At 37.4% G+C, this 19,835-nt stretch overlaps 1 non-coding gene and 1 pseudogene across 1 annotated transcript; both read right to left on the minus strand.

The window, feature by feature from the left end:
- Positions 1-4,747: 4,747 nt before the first annotated feature.
- LOC150094931 (U2 spliceosomal RNA) lies at positions 4,748-4,904 on the minus strand (annotated as a pseudogene).
- Positions 4,905-5,923: 1,019 nt separating this feature from the next.
- Positions 5,924-6,086, minus strand: LOC150094932 (U1 spliceosomal RNA). Its single transcript, XR_016550208.1, has one exon. It is a non-coding gene; the product is annotated as a U1 spliceosomal RNA (small nuclear RNA).
- Positions 6,087-19,835: the final 13,749 nt, after the last annotated feature.

Consider the following 19,835-nt stretch of genomic DNA (forward strand, 5'->3'; position numbering starts at 1 on the left):
TCAAGAAAATCGGTTTTCTTCTGGAAACTCGGGTTTCCGGAAGAAAAAAAAACTCGCTTGCCTATGCAACCGGGTTTTTTTCGACCAAGTCTCGATTGTCGGGACCTGGTCGAAAAAATCCCAAAACACAGAATTCCCATCAGTTGCAATGCGATAATATTAATAGGCTGAACGAAAGGAAAGATTTGTTGACTTACTGGACACTCGACCAGTGGATCGCATTCAAAAGTAAATACAATTGGTTATTTTGGAGGAACAATTTTCTGTTTTCTGACTTTTCTCCCTTTACGGTAATTATGCCTACATTATTGTGTTATTATTCAACAATTGTTTACAGTTTTGAATGTGTATATAAAGTCAATATCAAGAGTCACCCTGATTACGAAATGCGATGAAAAGGACGGGGAGGTTTGGAGCTTCTCCAGATAGCATTCAAAGGTAAATACAATTGGTTATTTTGTATTGGGCCCCCGGAACGTATTCGTTTAGAATTTAACCACTGGGAAAGGGTCGGTGTCCACCTCAAAACTCTGAAACAGAATTTGGAAACATATTTTCCAAATAACATTTTATAAGAAAATTCTGTGGGTTCGCATCCACTTCAGACTTACAGTCACGAGAACGACCTTTTGTTATCGAAAAAAGAACAGTTAATCGAGCTTTCAAGTGACAGTGGGCTTAAAATGCAATCCCGTGATCTTGGTTTGGCTCGATTCTGGATCTCGCCTTCAGTGAGAAGTGAATTTCCCGAATTATCTAAAGAAGCCGAAAATTGTCATGCAGTTTTCTACAACCTATCTTTGCGAGAAAGGATTTTCATCGCGCCTTCAAATAAAAACAAAATACAGAATTCGTCTTAGTGTGTGTGTGTGTGCCGATCTTCGACTGAAGTTGACCAATATTGAGCCAGATATCCAGCAACTCAGCAATGCCGAGAAGCTCATCCATCTCATAAAACGTAAATAGCAACATAATTATATAATATTTTTTATTTGTTTAATAAACAAATAAACATCATTGAACAAAATTAAAACTTTGTTCACTGATGATACACTTTTAATCATTTACTTCCAATTTAATTAATTATGTTTCCATATGTATTCAAAGCATGCTTTTAAATTTATTAAGTTATAAATGGCACAGTTTTTCCCAAATGTTGATAATCCCCAAATAGGTTTTTAAAAAAAAATTGCATAACTTAGTGGTTTGCAGAATTGTTTTAGGCATTTGACTGGTGCTTGGGCTTAGGAAGGTTGAGAAACGCAGGGTAAGAGTAATATTGGCGTGGAGACTTTGGAAAAATTATTAATTAAAATAAGTGACAATAACGATTTACATTTCGAATTCACAAGCATCAGTGTTTATGAAAAGGCAAGAGTAGTCGCGTATCAAATTTGGGGCACAACCTCATCGGCGTACCACTATAGAAAAATATCATTTATGCCATAAATTATTCGAAAAACACTGTTTTTTTTTTAAAAAAAAAAAACGTTAATATATTTATTGAAACAAATTATTGTTCGATGCGAGAAATGGAAATGCTTGTGACCCGATACTAGAGTAGATATATCAGATTCAATATTTGCAAATTTAATGTGGTTTCTCAAAAGGTGAGATATTCCGGGTGTTTACTCAGTCTATGGAGGCGTAATTGTGGTCTTAAAAGCGTTAGAAACGTTCACCGTCGTCTGAGAAGGTTTATTCGGACAAACGGCAATTGGCCGAAGCATTTAAAGAAGGCTGTTCCCGACCATATCTTACCGAACTATGCGCAGAGAATTGAAGAGGATCGGTATTGGCGCATGCCTATACGGAAAATAAAATCTTCTAATTCAGTGGCCGGCGTATTAACTCATAAAGCGATGAGAAGAAATCAGATTCATCACGATTATGCAGTATATGTACTACTGCTGCTGCATTTTTTTAATAATAGCAAATTTTATCTTGAACACAGAAAATTGATATAAATTTAACTCGAAACGTTGCCTTAGCTACTTAGTCAAGTACTTTGTGCAACTCAGGGATGTCGATGATTGTATTCTCGTAAGCTCTCAGGTCAACTTACTAAACTTTCATAGTCTCTACAAACATTCGGCTTTGAAATAATGTTGGATCTAATATCCACTTTGCCAATTTAATTTTACATCGCTGAAATGATGACGCATGGCTCTTGTTTTTAGTAATAAACAATTCGGCTGATCCCAGAGATAGTCCAACAGTAGGACAACTCGTTGCAAAGGTGGAGAAGGCTACACGGTTTTGCAGCCTTTTGGAAATCAAGTTATCTGGAATTGCGCGTCGTTCTGAGTAGTTCTCGGTTATCAGATCAACTGTCGCGGTATATCGTAGTGCTTGTGTTCAAGTAACCTTTAATTTACTTAATAAAGCCTCCCTTCCCCCCCCCCAAAAAAAAGTGTGTTCAGGTTGCTAAGATTCCATCGTATTCAGATAACGTTTATTACACTATGTTGTTATAATTGTTGTATTTTATTATTAGTTACTGTTGTTAATTAATCTCTTAATGTGCCTAATTTAAAAATTAAACTTTATCATAGGTATGTATGCAGTGGCGCACCCAGAGGGGGGGGGGGCAAAGAAAAAAAAACACTAGAAAAATTTCCAAAATTCTTTTCCTAATTAAAATTCATTTTTTTTATTTATGTTGTGTGCTACTTATGAATTAGCGATCACTGTAGATGCTCAGTCATAGGTCGTATGCGATGTGTAGTGTGTATTCGCAAAACGTCTACTCAACTCGGCCCCCGCCCCCAAAGGTTAAATCTTGAGCGCTCGGCCCCCTCCAAGATTAAATCCTGAGTATATATCACTGTATGTATATAGGAAATCAGTGTATATATATATAGGGTTCGGTACTATCCGCGGGTGTCTTGGAACTTACCCTCCCGCAGATAAGGGGGGGTGGAACTACTGTATAATCATAACACAAAATGAAAAAAGTAACAAATATAGAATCTAAAGAGGAGAAAGCATTGGGGGGGGGGAAGTAAAGATGATTTTTCTTAGCAGAACAAAGAAACCACCGCTCCAGTTTTTCTCATTTTTAACTTGATTATTACCAGCGGTAAGCTATAAGGGGCTCGCGCGAGCCCTTTGTTAAATTTTCTCCAATTTGCGAGTCACTTGTTCTTCTTGTTTAATAATTTTCTAGAATTAGAAAATACCACCGTGGAATGTTTACATGCTACTATAATTGCTATTTTAAATTCATATGGATTTTCTGATAACTATATAAAAAATCATTTCATTGCATTTTGTCCTGATGGAGCTACTGTAATGTTAGGAAACAAATCAGGTGTTGCTATCAAACTTCTACAAAAATTTCCCAACTTTGTGATTTGGCAATGCGCTCATCGTTTACACTTAGCATTAGACGATTCGATAAAAAAACATTAAAGAAATAAATAATTTTGAAATATTTATGGATAAATTATATGCTTTTTATCATCAATCACCAAAAAATCAACGAGAATTAAATACGATTGCAAAAGGCCTTAGTATCGAAATTTTAAAGATCGGCCGTGTGTTTGGATCACGATGGGCAGCTTGCAGTTTACGAACGGCTCTTGCTTTGTGGAGAAATTACCGACTTCTCAATTTGGAATTTTTAAAAGATCTAGCATTAATGATTGATATCCTACAGGAATTATCATATCTGTCAGAAGCTCTACAAAGTCACAATATAAGTATTATATATTTTGTGAGTTCAACAAAATCTCATCATCGGCCTGTGGAGTGAGATAGATGCTGAGAGTCAGCAGATAGTGGGAGAGGAAATAAAGATAGAGTGCATAGTGGTAGAGTAGGTAAAAGAGGCCTCAGCTGACCTGTTTTAGCTGTTTACCCCCCCTCCCTAGGGGTGTTTCGAAAACGGACGTTGAATTTTCACTTTACAAAAAAGGAAAAATTCTGAAAAGGAAACTTAACAAAAACTAGAAAACTTAACATGAATAAGGTACAGAGATAGTAAACCTACCGAAAGGTCTGGAAAAAGAATAGAAAGGTGAACTTAGAAGTGGGGGAAGGACCTGGCCCGAGTGATGCAGCTCAGAAGGAGCTGCACCGCCTCGCTGTAGGCCTTCGCCGCTCGGGTTCTCAGGTCCACCCCCTCCTGTGTGGACTTAAAGACTGTACAAGGAATTGACAAAGTCTACTTCCTCTTGTTGTGTGTTGTCAATATTTCATCTGCCAACTTACCACCCTCGGCTAAAGTTATCATTTGGAGAGTTCTGAAGAACGCTATTTCTGCCTCTTCCTTCCTCCATATCCAGAACTCCAATTATGTGTTCTGGAGTGACCTCACTTATGTCTTCTATGTATAGGTCACCCCATTTCACACTCACAACTTTTGTTTCTTGTCTTCATTCTCCGCGTATTCTAGGGGGAATCTTTGTATTTTGAGCATTTTTAAGATGCTCCCTACCATGAAAGGAGAAATGTTTTTCTCTCCACATTCGAAGCCGCCAAGTAGCTTATTTCTGGTTGCTATGTTCTTGACAACTACTTGGTATACCTTCCGCCCCATAGGGCAAAACCGAAATATGTTTTCAGCTCCTACATAGTTCATAATAGCTCTTGCTCTCTTCCTTGCCGGTGTTGAAGCATCCACCTCAAAGCCGAGGGTCCGGACGCGAGGAACCACAGATGTCATCGTTGGAAGATTGCCTGGAGGGGGGCTATAAAGTCCTTATCCCTATCTCGTGTTTACTTTTACCCCTGTCTGGGGTTTAAAGTGTCTGTACTTAGATAGTTTGATATCTCGAGCCCCTATGGGACCCGTATCTGATATCAACTGGAAAGAACAGACGCTACACTCTCACTTAGCTCGAAAACTTTGTAAGAACAAAAACTACACTTTGATCTTAGCCAAAAGGCCGAGAAGCTTATGAGCGATCATTCAGCGCCAGGTAAGTATTATAAGGGCTAAGTTAGGTCTTTTTTTTTTTTTTTTTTCTCGACGATGCGAGCCCTTTGTTAAAATTTCCATAGCTCACCACTGATTATTACCAGGTGCGAAGAGCAAAACTCTCCTAACCCTTCAAAAGAAATTAGTCCTTATAAGGACTGGCTTAAAGGGGCGAAGCAATAATGCTTTTCATCTTCCCCGTTATCTGTAGAGGACAGTGTAGGGATAAGGTGTTATTAAGCTATTAAAGCTCTGATCATGGCAGGAGGGTAACAACAATAGCCGAGCCTCAGTTAGAACTTCATTAGCTACAGCATTGCCATCCGTTACCCTCCAAGGGTATTGGATTGAATGAATCAATCACCGCATCTCACGGTCGATTGATTCCTTCTACCCAAAAGAAATTAAATTAATCAATGATTGGTTCACAACAACAGTATTTTAAATTTGAAATGGTGTTACGTAAATATTACAAATGATTGTAAATATTTTCCATAATATTAAGATTTTTTTGTTTAGATATGAATAAAATAATACATTTATCTCTATGTTTCAAATTAAAAATTTTTCTCAGATTTCACTATTCTGAACGCATAAAAATATTTTTGTAATGCTATTCATATTTAGCAGCCTTCGCGCCATATACATTACATGTTTAGAAGAATTCAGTTAAAAAATTTGCTTCCTATGTATCACTAATATGAAGCTTTGTGAAGAACACTGCTTTCTGAAATGTACTATAATTGCCCAACATAATTTTGTAATGTATATATTTAATGCTTGTTCTTTTAAATAGGACCAGGGTGGATACCTCGGCGCCAATTTCCTTATACAGGTGGGACGTCCCTCCCTTATTCGGGGAGCGACCGGGATAGTAATATATTTATTTATTATTATTAACAACTAAGAATTTACACTTTAACTAAGAATAAATCTCAGAATTTTCACTTTAACTAAGAATACAAATCAGAATTTACACTTTCTTTTGATTACATGAGAAAGGGATAGCGCGAACGCAGTCCCCACTACCAAAAATTCCACACTCCATCTATCCCAGTTTGGGAAAGTGGCAAAAGTCAACCAACCCGTGTGTGCAATGGGTCAGTCTCTTTCTGGGCAAACTTCCTTGTAGATCAAAGTTTTGCCAGCGCCAGGTAAGTATGCTACACGGATCCAAACTACAGCTATACTATAAACATTATATAAATTACAAATTGGTGTATTAAAAGAAAATGCATTTTCTTTTAATACACCAATTTTTACTAAATACAAGAATTTACACTAAAGAAAGTGTAAATTCTGATTTATTCTTAGTTGTTAATAATAATAAATAAATAATAATAATAATAAATAAATATATTACTATCCCCGGTCGCTCCCCGAATAAGGGAGGGACGTCCAACCTGTATAAGGAAATTGGCGCCGAGGTATCACCCTGGTCCTATTCGAAAGAACAAGCATTAAATATATACATTACAAAATTATGTTGGGCAATTATAGTACATTTCAGAAAGCTTCCTATGTATTAGTGATACATAGGAAGCAAATTTTTTAATTGAATTCTTCTAAACATGTAATGTATATGGCGCGAAGGCTGCTAAATATGAATAGCATTACAAAAATATTTTTATGCGTTCAGAATAGTGAAATCTGAGAAAAAACAATATATTTAAACTTCGCCAAAGGCCAACATCGAGGTGGTCCCAAGCCCTTTTCAGGGCGGGGTCTTCCGGGCCAGGTCATCTCCCTTCTTTTCCTGGTTATACTGTTCTGGGTTTACTCGGCAAACTCATTCCTCTATAGAATTGTCTTCCACATAGTCTTTAGATTTATTTACACTTGTTAAATTTGCTTAGTCTCTCCTTTTTTTTCCTTTTCAGGATTTTTCCTTTTTAAAAGTGAAAAATCAACGACCGTTTTAGAATCGCCCCTGGGGGGTCAACAGCTAAAACAGGTCAGCTGAGGCCTCTTTCATCTACTCTACTACTATGCACTCTATCTTTATTTCCTCTCCTACTATCTGCTGAATCTCAGCCTATCTTACTCCACAGGCCAATGATGAGATACGTTGAACTCACAAAATTTTAAACTTCGCCAAGACGATATTTCGTTCAAGAAAACCAATTCTAAATTGGTTATTGTTATATTGTTAAAATGCCATCAAGATTTATAATTTTTTATTAGAAATGTTTTACATACAATTTTAATATATTATAAAATTTTTAATTTGAAACATAGAGATAAATGTATTATTTTATTCATATCTAAACAAAAAAATCTTAATATTATGGAAAATATTTACAATCATTTGTAATATTTACGTAACACCATTTCAAATTTAAAATACTGTTGTTGTGAACAAATCATTGATTAATTTAATTTCTTTTGAAGGGTTAGGAGAGTTTTGCTCTTCGCACCTGGTAATAATCAGTGGTGAGCTATGGAAATTTTAACAAAGGGCTCGCATCGTCGAGAAAAAAAAAAAAAAAAAAGACCTAACTTAGCCCTTATAATACTTACCTGGCGCTGAATAATCGCTCATAAGCTTCTCGGCCTTTTGGCTAAGATCAAAGTGTAGTTTTTGTTCTTACAAAGTTTTCGAGCTAAGTGAGAGTGTAGCGTCTGTTCTATCGCTTCTCTGCCTTTTGGCTAAGATCAAAGTGCGTATACTGACGTCATCAAAAGCTCTTAGACTAAGAGCAAATTGTAGCATCGGTTCGTAGACGCTTGATATCAGTGTGGGTTTCGTAGAGACTCTTGATATCAAGCATCGAGCACAGATCACAGCAAACCCCGGACCGGGGTAAAGTTAAACACTTGGGAGCGGGACTAGGGTTAGGACCTCCCTTCCCAGTATAATGACGTCACCAAGAACGTCGCGGGAGCTAACTGTTCGTTTTACATTCAAGAAGGCCGTTGACGCAGCAGAACTAGCAGAGGCCTTAATTAAAGTAGTTGACGTTCAACAAATCCAAAATATTAATTGTTGGGATTTTCAGAAGGGCCTTTACGAGGTCACCCTCAAATATCATCCAACAAAGGACAAATTAACCAAAGAAGGCATCGTCCTGGATGGAGAACTCTTCCACCCTACACCCCTCAGAAATAATAACTTAAAGTATGTTTACCTAAAAAGGCTCCCAGCGGAGATTTCAGACGCGACTCTCAAAACAACGTTCCAACAGTACGGAACCGTAGAAGCTGTATGTAGGTCATATCTACCGAAATATCAAAACATCGAACTTGGAGACAGGATCTGCATTAAGATAGTGATGGAAAAAACAATACCCAATTTTATCATCATACAAGGGTACAGCGTGATGGCAAGTTACTCGGGCATGACCCGACTTTGTAGTCGTTGCCGCCTTGGCGGCCACATCGCAAAAGAATGTCCGAAAAATAAATGTGGGAATTGTGGCATCATTGGCCACTCCCAACCTACCTGTATTGAACCATGCAGCCTTTGCTCCAATATCGACCACAGACATTTCCAGTGCACAAGGGGCAGCGTTTCCAAGTCTCCTGAAGACTTTCTTCCCCTTCCAAGTAAAGATCCATCTACGCTTCCTCCTTCAGAGGTTGCAGCTATAGAGCTAAGTAAAGACCCGACTCTCCCAGTCGAAGCAAATAACATGCCATCGGATGTTCTTCCTCACAGCCACATCCCTTCCACTACAATATCCACAGATAAAGGGCAGTCAACCCCAGAATGCCATCCGGCCTTAAAATGGGGCACTGACAACGAAGACTCCTCAAGCGAAGAGTTTAAAGAGAGCACCACGAACCCTCCATCATGGAGCAACATCGTTGCCCAAGTTCTAAAGAAACGCCCTGGGAGCGTGAAACAGAACGAAGGAAAGAAGTCTAAACAAGACGAGGTGATGACCTCAGAAGAGGAAGACACCCAAGAACCTTTGACGTTCCCCCTTCGTGTGAACCGACCAGAAGAAATCAAAAACGTTGTTGATACAAAAGGGCCACCCTACATCATCACTAGGGACTACAGAACTTTTGGAGTTAGGTGGGGAGAAATAACATTCCCCAATATAAGGAAGACAACGAAAAATCAACTTAAAACTTTAATTCCAGAACTCAGTGAGAAAGGCATAGGGGAAATTGCCAAAACCATAACAGTACTCTCCAACCTGGATGAGGAAGAACTCATGAACAAACTACTGGCGGCACCCCCCCCCCCCCCTCAGTAAAATAAAGGAAGAAACACCCTGCAAACGTAATTGGTGGCCACTTCAGGTCACCACTAAAGTTGTATATTTATTAACTTTAAAAATTAAAATTTAAAAAATTTAAAATTAAAGTAATTTGTGCCTATGACGTATATTTACCGAGGCAACTATCAGACATTTCTGTTAGGAACATAGTTGGTATACTGCAGCCTAGAGGGAAGGTTTCTACTTCCCTCTAAATGCAGGTCAGGAAAACCCTTAGGTTTAAAGTTTTACCCCCTTAAAGACGGGCTCTTTAGCCCGCGAACAGAAATGATGACGGGTAACACCGTGTTCACTTTAAAGTGATCGGTACTTGACTGGTCTGTTCTTTCCAGTTGATATCAGATACGGGTCCCATAGGGGCTCGAGATATCAAACTATCTAAGTACAGACACTTTAAACCCCAGACAGGGGTAAAAGTAAACACGAGATAGGGATAAGGACTTTATAGCCCCCCTCCAGGCAATCTTCCAACGATGACATCTGTGGTTCCTCGCGTCCGGACCCTCGGCTTTGAGGTGGATGCTTCAACACCGGCAAGGAAGAGAGCAAGAGCTATTATGAACTATGTAGGAGCTGAAAACATATTTCGGTTTAGCCCTATGGGGCGGAAGGTATACCAAGTAGTTGTCAAGAACATAGCAACCAGAAATAAGCTACTTGGCGGCTTCGAATGTGGAGAGAAAAACATTTCTCCTTTCATGGTAGGGAGCATCTTAAAAATGCTCAAAATACAAAGATTCCCCCTAGAATACGCGGAGAATGAAGACAAGAAACAAAAGTTGTGAGTGTGAAATGGGGTGACCTATACATAGAAGACATAAGTGAGGTCACTCCAGAACACATAATTGGAGTTCTGGATATGGAGGAAGGAAGAGGCAGAAATAGCGTTCTTCAGAACTCTCCAAATGATAACTTTAGCCGAGGGTGGTAAGTTGGCAGATGAAATATTGACAACACACAACAAGAGGAAGTAGACTTTGTCAATTCCTTGTACAGTCTTTAAGTCCACACAGGAGGGGGTGGACCTGAGAACCCGAGCGGCGAAGGCCTACAGCGAGGCGGTGCAGCTCCTTCTGAGCTGCATCACTCGGGCCAGGTCCTTCCCCCACTTCTAAGTTCACCTTTCTATTCTTTTTCCAGACCTTTCGGTAGGTTTACTATCTCTGTACCTTATTCATGTTAAGTTTTCTAGTTTTTGTTAAGTTTCCTTTTCAGAATTTTTCCTTTTTTGTAAAGTGAAAATTCAACGTCCGTTTTCGAAACACCCCTAGGGAGGGGGGGTAAACAGCTAAAACAGGTCAGCTGAGGCCTCTTTTACCTACTCTACCACTATGCACTCTATCTTTATTTCCTCTCCTATTATCTGCTGAATCTCAGCATCTATCTCACTCCACAGGCCGATGATGAGATTTTGTTGAACTCACAAAATATATAATACTTATATTGTGACTTTGTAGAGCTTCTGACAGATATGATAATTCCTGTAGGATATCAATCATTAATGCTAGATCTTTTAAAAATTCCAAATTGAGAAGTCGGTAATTTCTCCACAAAGCAAGAGCCGTTCGTAAACTGCAAGCTGCCCATCGTGATCCAAACACACGGCCGATCTTTAAAATTTCGATACTAAGGCCTTTTGCAATCGTATTTAATTCTCGTTGATTTTTTGGTGATTGATGATAAAAAGCATATAATTTATCCATAAATATTTCAAAATTATTTATTTCTTTAATGTTTTTTTATCGAATCGTCTAATGCTAAGTGTAAACGATGAGCGCATTGCCAAATCACAAAGTTGGGAAATTTTTGTAGAAGTTTGATTGCAACACCTGATTTGTTTCCTAACATTACACTAACTCCATCAATGCAATAAAATGATTTTTTATATAGTTATCAGAAAATCCATATGAATTTAAAGTAGCAATTATATTAGCATGTATACATTCCACGGTGGTATTTTCTAATTCTAGAAAATTATTAAACAAGAAGAACAAGTGACTCGCAAATTTGAGAAAAATTTAACAAAGGGCTCGCGCGAGCCCCTTATAGCTCACCGCTGGTAATAATCAAGTTAAAAATGAGAAAAACTGGAGCGGTGGTTTCTTTGTTCTGCTAAGAAAAATCATCTTTAGTTCCCCCCCCCCCCAATGCTTTCTCCTCTTTAGATTCTATATTTGTTACTTTTTTCATTTTGTGTTATGATTATACAGTAGTTCCACCCCCTTATCTGCGGGGGGTAAGTTCCAAGACACCCGCGGATAGTACCGAACCCTATATATATACACTGATTTCCTATACATACATACAGTGGCGCACTCAGGATTTAATCTTTGGGGGCGGGGGCCGAGTTGAGTAGACGTTTTGCGAATACACACTACACATCGCATACGACCTATGACTGAGCATCTACAGTGATCGCTAATTCATAAGTAGCACACAACATAAATAAAAAAAATGAATTTTAATTAGGAAAAGAATTTTGGAAATTTTTCTAGTGTTTTTTTTTCTTTGCCCCCCCCCTCTGGGTGCGCCACTGCATACATACCTATGATAAAGTTTAATTTTTAAATTAGGCACATTAAGAGATTAATTAACAACAGTAACTAATAATAAAATACAACAATTATAACAACATACTGTAATAAAAGTTATCTGAATACGATGGAATCTTAGCAACTTGAACACACTTTTTTTGGGGAGGAAGGGAGTCTTTATTAAGTAAATTAAAGGTTACTTGAACACAAGCTCTACGATATACCGCGACAGTTGATGTGATAACCGAGAACTACTCAGAACGACGCGCAATTCCAGATATCTTGATTTCCGAAAGGCTGCAAAACCGTGTAGCTTTCTCCACCTTTGCAACGAGTTGTCCTGCTGTTGGACTATCTCTGGGATCAGCCGAATTGTCTATTACTAAAAACAAAAGCCATGCGTCATCATTTCAGCGATATAAAATTAAATTGGGAAAGTGGATATTAGATCCAACATTATTTCAAAGCCGAATGTTTGTAGAGACTATGAAAGTAAGTTGACCTGAGAGCTTACGAGAATACAATCATCGACATCCCTGAGTTGCACAAAGTACTTGACTAAGTAGCTAAGGCAACGTTTCGAGTTAAATTTATATCAATTTTCTGTATTCAAGATAAAATTTGCTATTATTAAAAAAATGCAGCAGCAGTAGTACATATACTGCATGATCGTGATGAATCTGATTTCTTCTCATCGCTTTATGAGTTAATACTCCGGCCACTGAATTAGAAGCTTTTATTTTCCGTATAGGCATGCGCCAATACCGATCCTCTTCAATTCTCTGCGCATAGTTCGGTAAGATATGGTCGGGAACAGCCTTCTTTAAATGCTTCGGCCAATTGCCGTTTGTCCGAATAACACTTTCGTTTCTAACACTTTTAAGACCACAGTTACGCCTCCATAGACAAGCAAGGCAGGTTATTTTTCCACTGATTAAACACCAGGAATATCTCATCTTTTGAGAAACCACATTAAATTTGCAAATATTGAATCTGATATATCTGCTCTAGTATCGGGTCACAAGCATTTCCATTTCTCGCATCGAATAATAATTTGTTTCAATAAATATATTAACGTTTAAAAAAAAACAAAAAAAAACAGTGTTTTTCGAATAATTTATAGCATAAATGATATTTTGGTATAGTGGTACGCCGATGAGGTTGTGCCCCAAATTTGATACGCGACTACTCTTGCCTTTTCATAAACACTGATGCTTGTGAATCAAATACATCGTCAAAAGGAATGTCAAATGTCTACATAGCATTATAATGCTAAGAAAGCTACTATCTAGAGGCTTCAATCAACGTTCTCTCTAAGCTGTGCACATGCGTGCGTGCGTGCGTGCGTGTGTGTGTGTGTGTGTGTGTGTGTGTGTGTGTGTGTGTGTGTGTGTGTGTGTGTGTGTGTGTGTGTGTGTGTGTGTGTGTGTGTGTGTGTGTGCGCGTGCGTGTGCGTGTGTGCGTGCGCGCGCGCGCACGCACACACACACACACACACACGCACCAAAACATTTTGTTTTGAAAGAAAACAAAATGTTTTCTTTCAAAAATTCTAGTTTACAATAAATTTTTGAAATCGGTGAAAACTATGTATATGACAAAATCGTTATTGTCACTTATTTTAATTAATAATTTTTCCAAAGTCTCCACGCCAATATTACTCTTACCCTGCGTTTCTCAACCTTCCTAAGCCCAAGCACCAGTCAAATGCCTAAAACAATTCTGCAAACCACTAAGTTATGCAATTTTTTTTTTAAAACCTATTTGGGGATTATCAACATTTGGGAAAAACTGTGCCATTTATAACTTAATAAATTTAAAAGCATGCTTTGAATACATATGGAAACATAATTAATTAAATTGGAAGTGAATGATTAAAAGTGTATCATCAGTGAACAAAGTTTTAATTTTGTTCAATGATGTTTATTTGTTTATTAAACAAATAAAAAATATTATATAATTATGTTACTATTTACGTTTTATGAGATGGATGAGCTTCTCGGCATTGCTGAGTTGCTGGATATGTGGCTCAATATTGGTCAACTTCAGTCGAAGATCGGCACACACACACACTAAGACGAATTCTGTATTTTGTTTTTATTTGAAGCGCGATGAAAATCCTTTCTCGCAAAGATAGGTTGTAGAAAACTGCATGACAATTTTCGGCTTCTTTAGATAATTCGGGAAATTCACTTCTCACTGAAGGCGAGATCCAGAATCGAGCCAAACCAAGATCACGGGATTGCATTTTAAGCCCACTGTCACTTGAAAGATCGATTAACTGTTCTTTTTTCGATAACGAAAGGTCGTTCTCGTGACTGTAAGTCTGAAGTGGATCGCGAACCCACAGAATTTTCTTATAAAATGTTATTTGGAAAATATGTTTCCAAATTCTGTTTCAGAGTTTTGAGGTGGACACAAACCCTTTCCCAGTGGTTAAATTCTAAACGAATACGTTCCGGGGGCCCTATACAAAATAACCAATTGTATTTACCTTTGAATGCTATCTGGAGAAGCTCCAAACCTCCCCTTCCCTTTCATCACATTTCGTAATCAGGGTGACTCTTGATATTGACTTTATACACACATTCAAAACTGTAAACAATCGTTGAATAATAACACAATAATGTAGGCATAATTACCGTAAAGGGAGAAAAGTCAGAAAACAGAAAAATGTTCCTACAAAATAACCAATTGTATTTATCTTTGAATGCGATCCACTGGTCGAGTGTCCAGCAAGTCAGCAAATCTTTCCTTTTGTTCAGCGTATCAATATTATCGTATTGCAACTGATGGGAATTCTGTGTTTTGGGTTTTTTTCGACCGGGTCCCGACCATCGAGACCTGATCGAAAAAAAACCCGGTTGCATAGGCAAGCGGGTTTAGAAAACCGATTTTCTTGAGTTTCGATCCTGAAACACAAGAAAATAAACCGCAGAACCCGCACTATTTCAGACAATATATTGCATTGGGGACCACGAGATGGTGGCATTTGTCTGCCGCACTGTCTACTCTCTTAGCCGGATGCTGTTAAAATAAGCAATAGTCTATCTTTAAAACTGATAACGGAGAATGACTTCCCCCTCAGTCTCCAAAAGTTAGATACGGATAAAACTGTCTCGCCGTTTTAGTTTCATTTATGAAATGAATATTCAATTCATACATGAAACTAGGAACAACTCTTCTTATAACATTTGACAGAGTCAAATGTGAATAATGCTGCAAAGTATACCCTATTTGATCACAAAAGAAACGAAGATATTATGAAAGAATTAAACCAAGCCTTAAAGTACAAGCCATTAAGAAAAAGAAAACCAAGACGTCCTCTTAAACGATTCAACGATGACTTCTAAAGCCGGAACAGGCCATGATAGTAGCGAACCCTTGATACGTATGATGATGATGATGAAATGTGAATAATAAATTAATAAGCAATAAGAAATTTTGCTTATTCATTTTTAGTCTTGTCAAACATTTTTCTTTGCCTTGTTTTCAACCAGCTTTTGCTAACTCCGTTGTATGTAGTGTAAAGGATAGATAGATGATCTGAACATTATCAAAACATTTATTTACAAAGGGATAAACGATACACACACACACACACACACACACACTAGAGAGAGAGAGAGAGAGAGAGAGAGATTGAAATCAAACTTGAACCATCAAGAGAACAACATCAAAAAACATTTGCTATAACAGTGGAGTTCAATGAATATTTCATTATTTTTTCGGTATAATCGCCGAAGTGGTGAATTACATTTTTTCCCTTGCTGGTTTCCTTTCTACATATATTATTCTTATTCCTTGTCATGAAAACAAACATTTTTTTAGTGGATGAGTTTCGTCAGCAAACTTTGAACGAGTGAGCACCATCAACGTCTTTTACACAGATATCCGGTTTGGGTGATAATATTTGCAGATGCAAGCAGGGTCCAGAAATTATCCAAACCACCACAGAAGTGAATACACATATCTAGCGGCATCCCGTTGACATAAATAATTTGTTTCATCGAAGAAATAGGATGAGAACAGCGTACAAGGAATGAGACAAACGTCAGGCTAGGCAGCCTTGCTATTCAAGTTCGAGTAAACTCTTGAGGGGGGAAAAAAAGAAAGAAACCTTCACATATTTGTAAATAAACAGAATTCACGAAGTTGGAGTCACTTCAAGCTTAATGACATGTGTAGGAAAAATTATGTCTTGATATGTCGTCTGATATGTCGAATACAGTAGTCCCCCCCACTCCCCTTATCCATGGGGGATGTGTTTCAAGACAACCCGCGGATAGTAGCGAACCCTATATATAAATGTTTTTTCCTATACATACATACCTATGATAAAGTTTAATTTATAAATTAGGCACAGTAAGAGATTAATTAACAACAGTAACTAATAATAAAATAGAACAATTATAACAATATACTGTAATAAAATTTTTGTGAATGTATTATGTGAATGGAATCTTAGCACCTTCAGCATATATTTTATTATTATTATTTATTTATTTATTATTTTATGAAGTCGAGAACTTTCACCTTTTTCGCTTGCAAGTAAGTACCTACTTTACTGGTTCTCTTCGGCATATCCGAATTGCCAGCATCACTACTCTTGCGCTTTGAGGACAAAAAAGGGTTACTTGAACACAAGCATTGTGATATGCACCTCAAAAGTCGATCTGATAACCGAGGACTACTCAGAATGGCAAGTAATTCCAGATATTCTTGACGTAGCGATTCGCTCAAATCGGAATATTTTTTTACTTTTAAGTTCAATGTATGTTTCGTTTTTATAAATTTTATATATTTTTAATTATAAATTTTATATAAAATATATATGCAAGTATTATAAAATGAATAAAGTAATCATTAAATTAATTATATTTAAAATATTTTAAATTTATTTAGATATTATTTTAACACCTTAATATTTAAAGTATGACGTTAACTGATATTTTGGTGTTCAGTTAAAATAAATGATTTACTCAAAATTTCGACCGTTCTAGAACTTCAGGTAAATTCATTTACCTGAAAGAATTTAAATGCAATAGAAGGAAAGTGATTCAGCTTGAGTTTTAAAAGGGTAATTTAATTCCGTATGAAATATGAAATCTGTGTACAGTCATCCATTTAATTCGGGGTTCCGTTCCACTCGGTAGGATGTAAGTTGATACATTAAATCGTCAAAATGGAGTTATATAGGAGTTAGGGACTTAACCGTAATAACGATACTGTACGTTCCACTATATATAAAACAGGAGAATAATAATCTTCCTCCATCTGCATTACCTTCCGTATGCGAAGTACTAGGATACGACTTTTCTGGTGTAGCTTTTTTTTAAATTTTTTTTTTTATGAAAATATCCAATGTTCTCTGCTTATTTCTCCTTCTTTTCATCATAAATTTGCTTATAGCAAGCAAACACATCAAGTACTTTCGTTTCTATTATTAAGTAGCGTTCAACATTGGGTTGGTCCATGTCTTCAACCATTTTGAGAACATCACTAAATGCAGAGAACATTTCCAAAATACCCTTCAGCGTGAATTGTTTAACTACCCCTTTTTGTTTCTCTATTCCCTCTTCCTTTTCTCGTTTTTCCTCTTCTGCAACAGTTGTTCCTCCAGCTCAACCAATTCTTCGTTGGTCAACTCTTCAGGGGCATTTTATATGAGTTGAACAATATCGTCATCATTCACTTCGAGATTCAGATTGTTTGCTAGGCCGACTATTTCTTCACTCAATTTACAAAGGTCTTCGTTTTTTTCAAAACTTCCATAATCATGCACACACCTTTTTAATGTCTTTTACCATCTTGCCACTCATCCACTGAGAGGTCACTTCGTCCCAAGCCACAGCAATATTTTTAATAGCATGATAAATATTGAATGCTTTCCAGAATTGCATGAGAGTTTGGTCGTTTTCTTCAGTCGCAGAAATAACTTGTGAAAAAGTTCTCCGTAGATGATAAACCTTAAACACTACTAGAACTTCTGGATCCATCAGTTGAATCAATAAAGTAGTGTGTGGAGGAAGAAACATGACCTTGATTTTGGGGTGAAGATCAGCGATGTAAGGTGGATAACTCGGAGCAATATCTAGAATTAATTAAATTTTAAATTCTACATTTTCTTTCACACAATAACTTTCCTTTTCACTCACATAACAGCTGATTAAGGCATCCTCAAACAATTTTTGAGTCATCCACGACTTCTTATTGCTCCGATAATGAACTGGAAGAGCATGCTTCGTAATATTTTTGAAGGCTCGTGGATTCCCACTGTGCCACATCACAAATGGCTTCAGTTTATATCCAGCCATTACCCGTAACAGAATTATAATACTGGCATTAAGAGCTTTGAAACTAGGTATAGATTGGAGCTTTTTGTGGATGAATGTCCGCTCGGGCATTTTTTTTTCGAAACAAGGACGTCTCATGCATATTAAATATTTGCCGTGACAAATAATTTTCCTCGTAATAATTTTATCCAATTTTTCCACAAACTCCTTGGCAGCCTTCTCAGCACTTGCAGATTCCCGTACATTTTCACATTATGCAGCGCAAAACGCTGCTTGAATTTTATGAACCAACCGGAAGAAGCGTTGAATTCCTAGTCATAATCGGGTTCTGCTTTCTGCTTCAACATGTTGAAGAGACTAAGCGCCTTAGCGGTTATGGTCACAGTGCTAAGGATTATTCGCGGTTTTTTGTTCAGGTCCTCTATCCATGATGCAAGTAGCTTTTCCATATCACCGACAGGACCTTGTCGTTGTATCGTCGATTTAATAGAAGCAGATCCTTTCACAGCGTCTACAATTTTATCCTTATTTCTCAAAATGGGTCGTCAATGCAGAATGAGACCATCCGAGGTCATGTGCGATCACATTGACGGGCACACTAGCTTCATGTTGCTTTATAACTTGCAACTTCGTTTCAAGATCAATTGCTCGCCTCTTTTCTGTGATTCTTCACTAGGTTTTTTGATTGGTCGTGTAGGGCCATGTTACACAAAACATCGCGAATATTTAATGATAAATACACAAATAACCTATTTTTCAAAATTAAAATCAACGGAGGAACTGTTGAAGACACGTGGCGTTGCACGTGTCTTCAACAGTGATACATTAAAAGTGTATCACTGGATACACTTTTAATTGCACGGCAATTAAAAGTGTATCCGTTGCACGGCAACCACTCTCGGGTGGTTGCCGTTGAATGCGCTGTTGCCACTGCGCATGGTGCATTGTTCCTAAACAGAAGCCATTTTACTTTACGCTCGCTTGCGTCTTCTTCAAAGAATTTTCAAAGTATAATCGAAAATGTTAATCCCTTATATCGGGATCAGATCACGGGCGTATCTTCGAACGGACGTAAGTCGAGGGCTGACTGTAAATATGTATATATAATATAATATAGTTTGATTCAGTCTGAAATCACTGTATATATATATATATATGTATAATATAATATGCCACTAGGTACAGTAATGCCTGAATATTACGACATACTAGGGGCGAATTCCCCATGCTTGCTGCGCCAAGCTCATTAATTGAGAAATAAGTACTATTTATTTGTTAATAAATGCATTAATTTATAAGCATTCCATTTAGGCTTTTATTTTTGTAGACAGAAGACGTCTTAAGCTTGCGCGGCAATAATTGAGCTTTGCGTTGTGTATCGAAGGCCGATGCTTGCTTGTCTACTCAAAGCTACTTTGGCTTGCGCGGTTGTAGAAGCTTCCAGATCCAAGCAGCAGCACTGTGATTTCATTCGCGCGCATAGCCATTTCACGTCGTCTCACTCTGTTGCTTAAACACAGGCCATACGCAGTCAACGTAGCCCTAGCCAGTGAGCTTCAGCCAGCCTTTACAAGTGTGCGTATTGCTTGGGAAAATTAAGTTACAACCAACTTTTTATGACGATGTTATTGATCAGTTCATAAAAAAGAACTGTAGGGTAGAATTTTTATTCAAATAGCTAAATTGAAAAAGATAGAATGTCATTTGTAAAATAAATATTGTATTTGTATGATTAAATGTACATAAATTTCTAAATATATAGTTTTAAATGGTCTATCCCTGAATGATAACAAGAACAAGCGTGAATTTAAGACCAGCATTCGCCCCTGCGACGTACGACCCTTCTCAGTTA

The sequence above is a fragment of the Typopeltis vanoorti genome, chromosome 21, assembly GCF_054136105.1.
Source record: "Typopeltis vanoorti isolate ZY-2024b chromosome 21, IOZ_Tvanoo_1.0, whole genome shotgun sequence".
Lineage (NCBI taxonomy): Eukaryota > Metazoa > Arthropoda > Arachnida > Uropygi > Thelyphonidae > Typopeltis > Typopeltis vanoorti.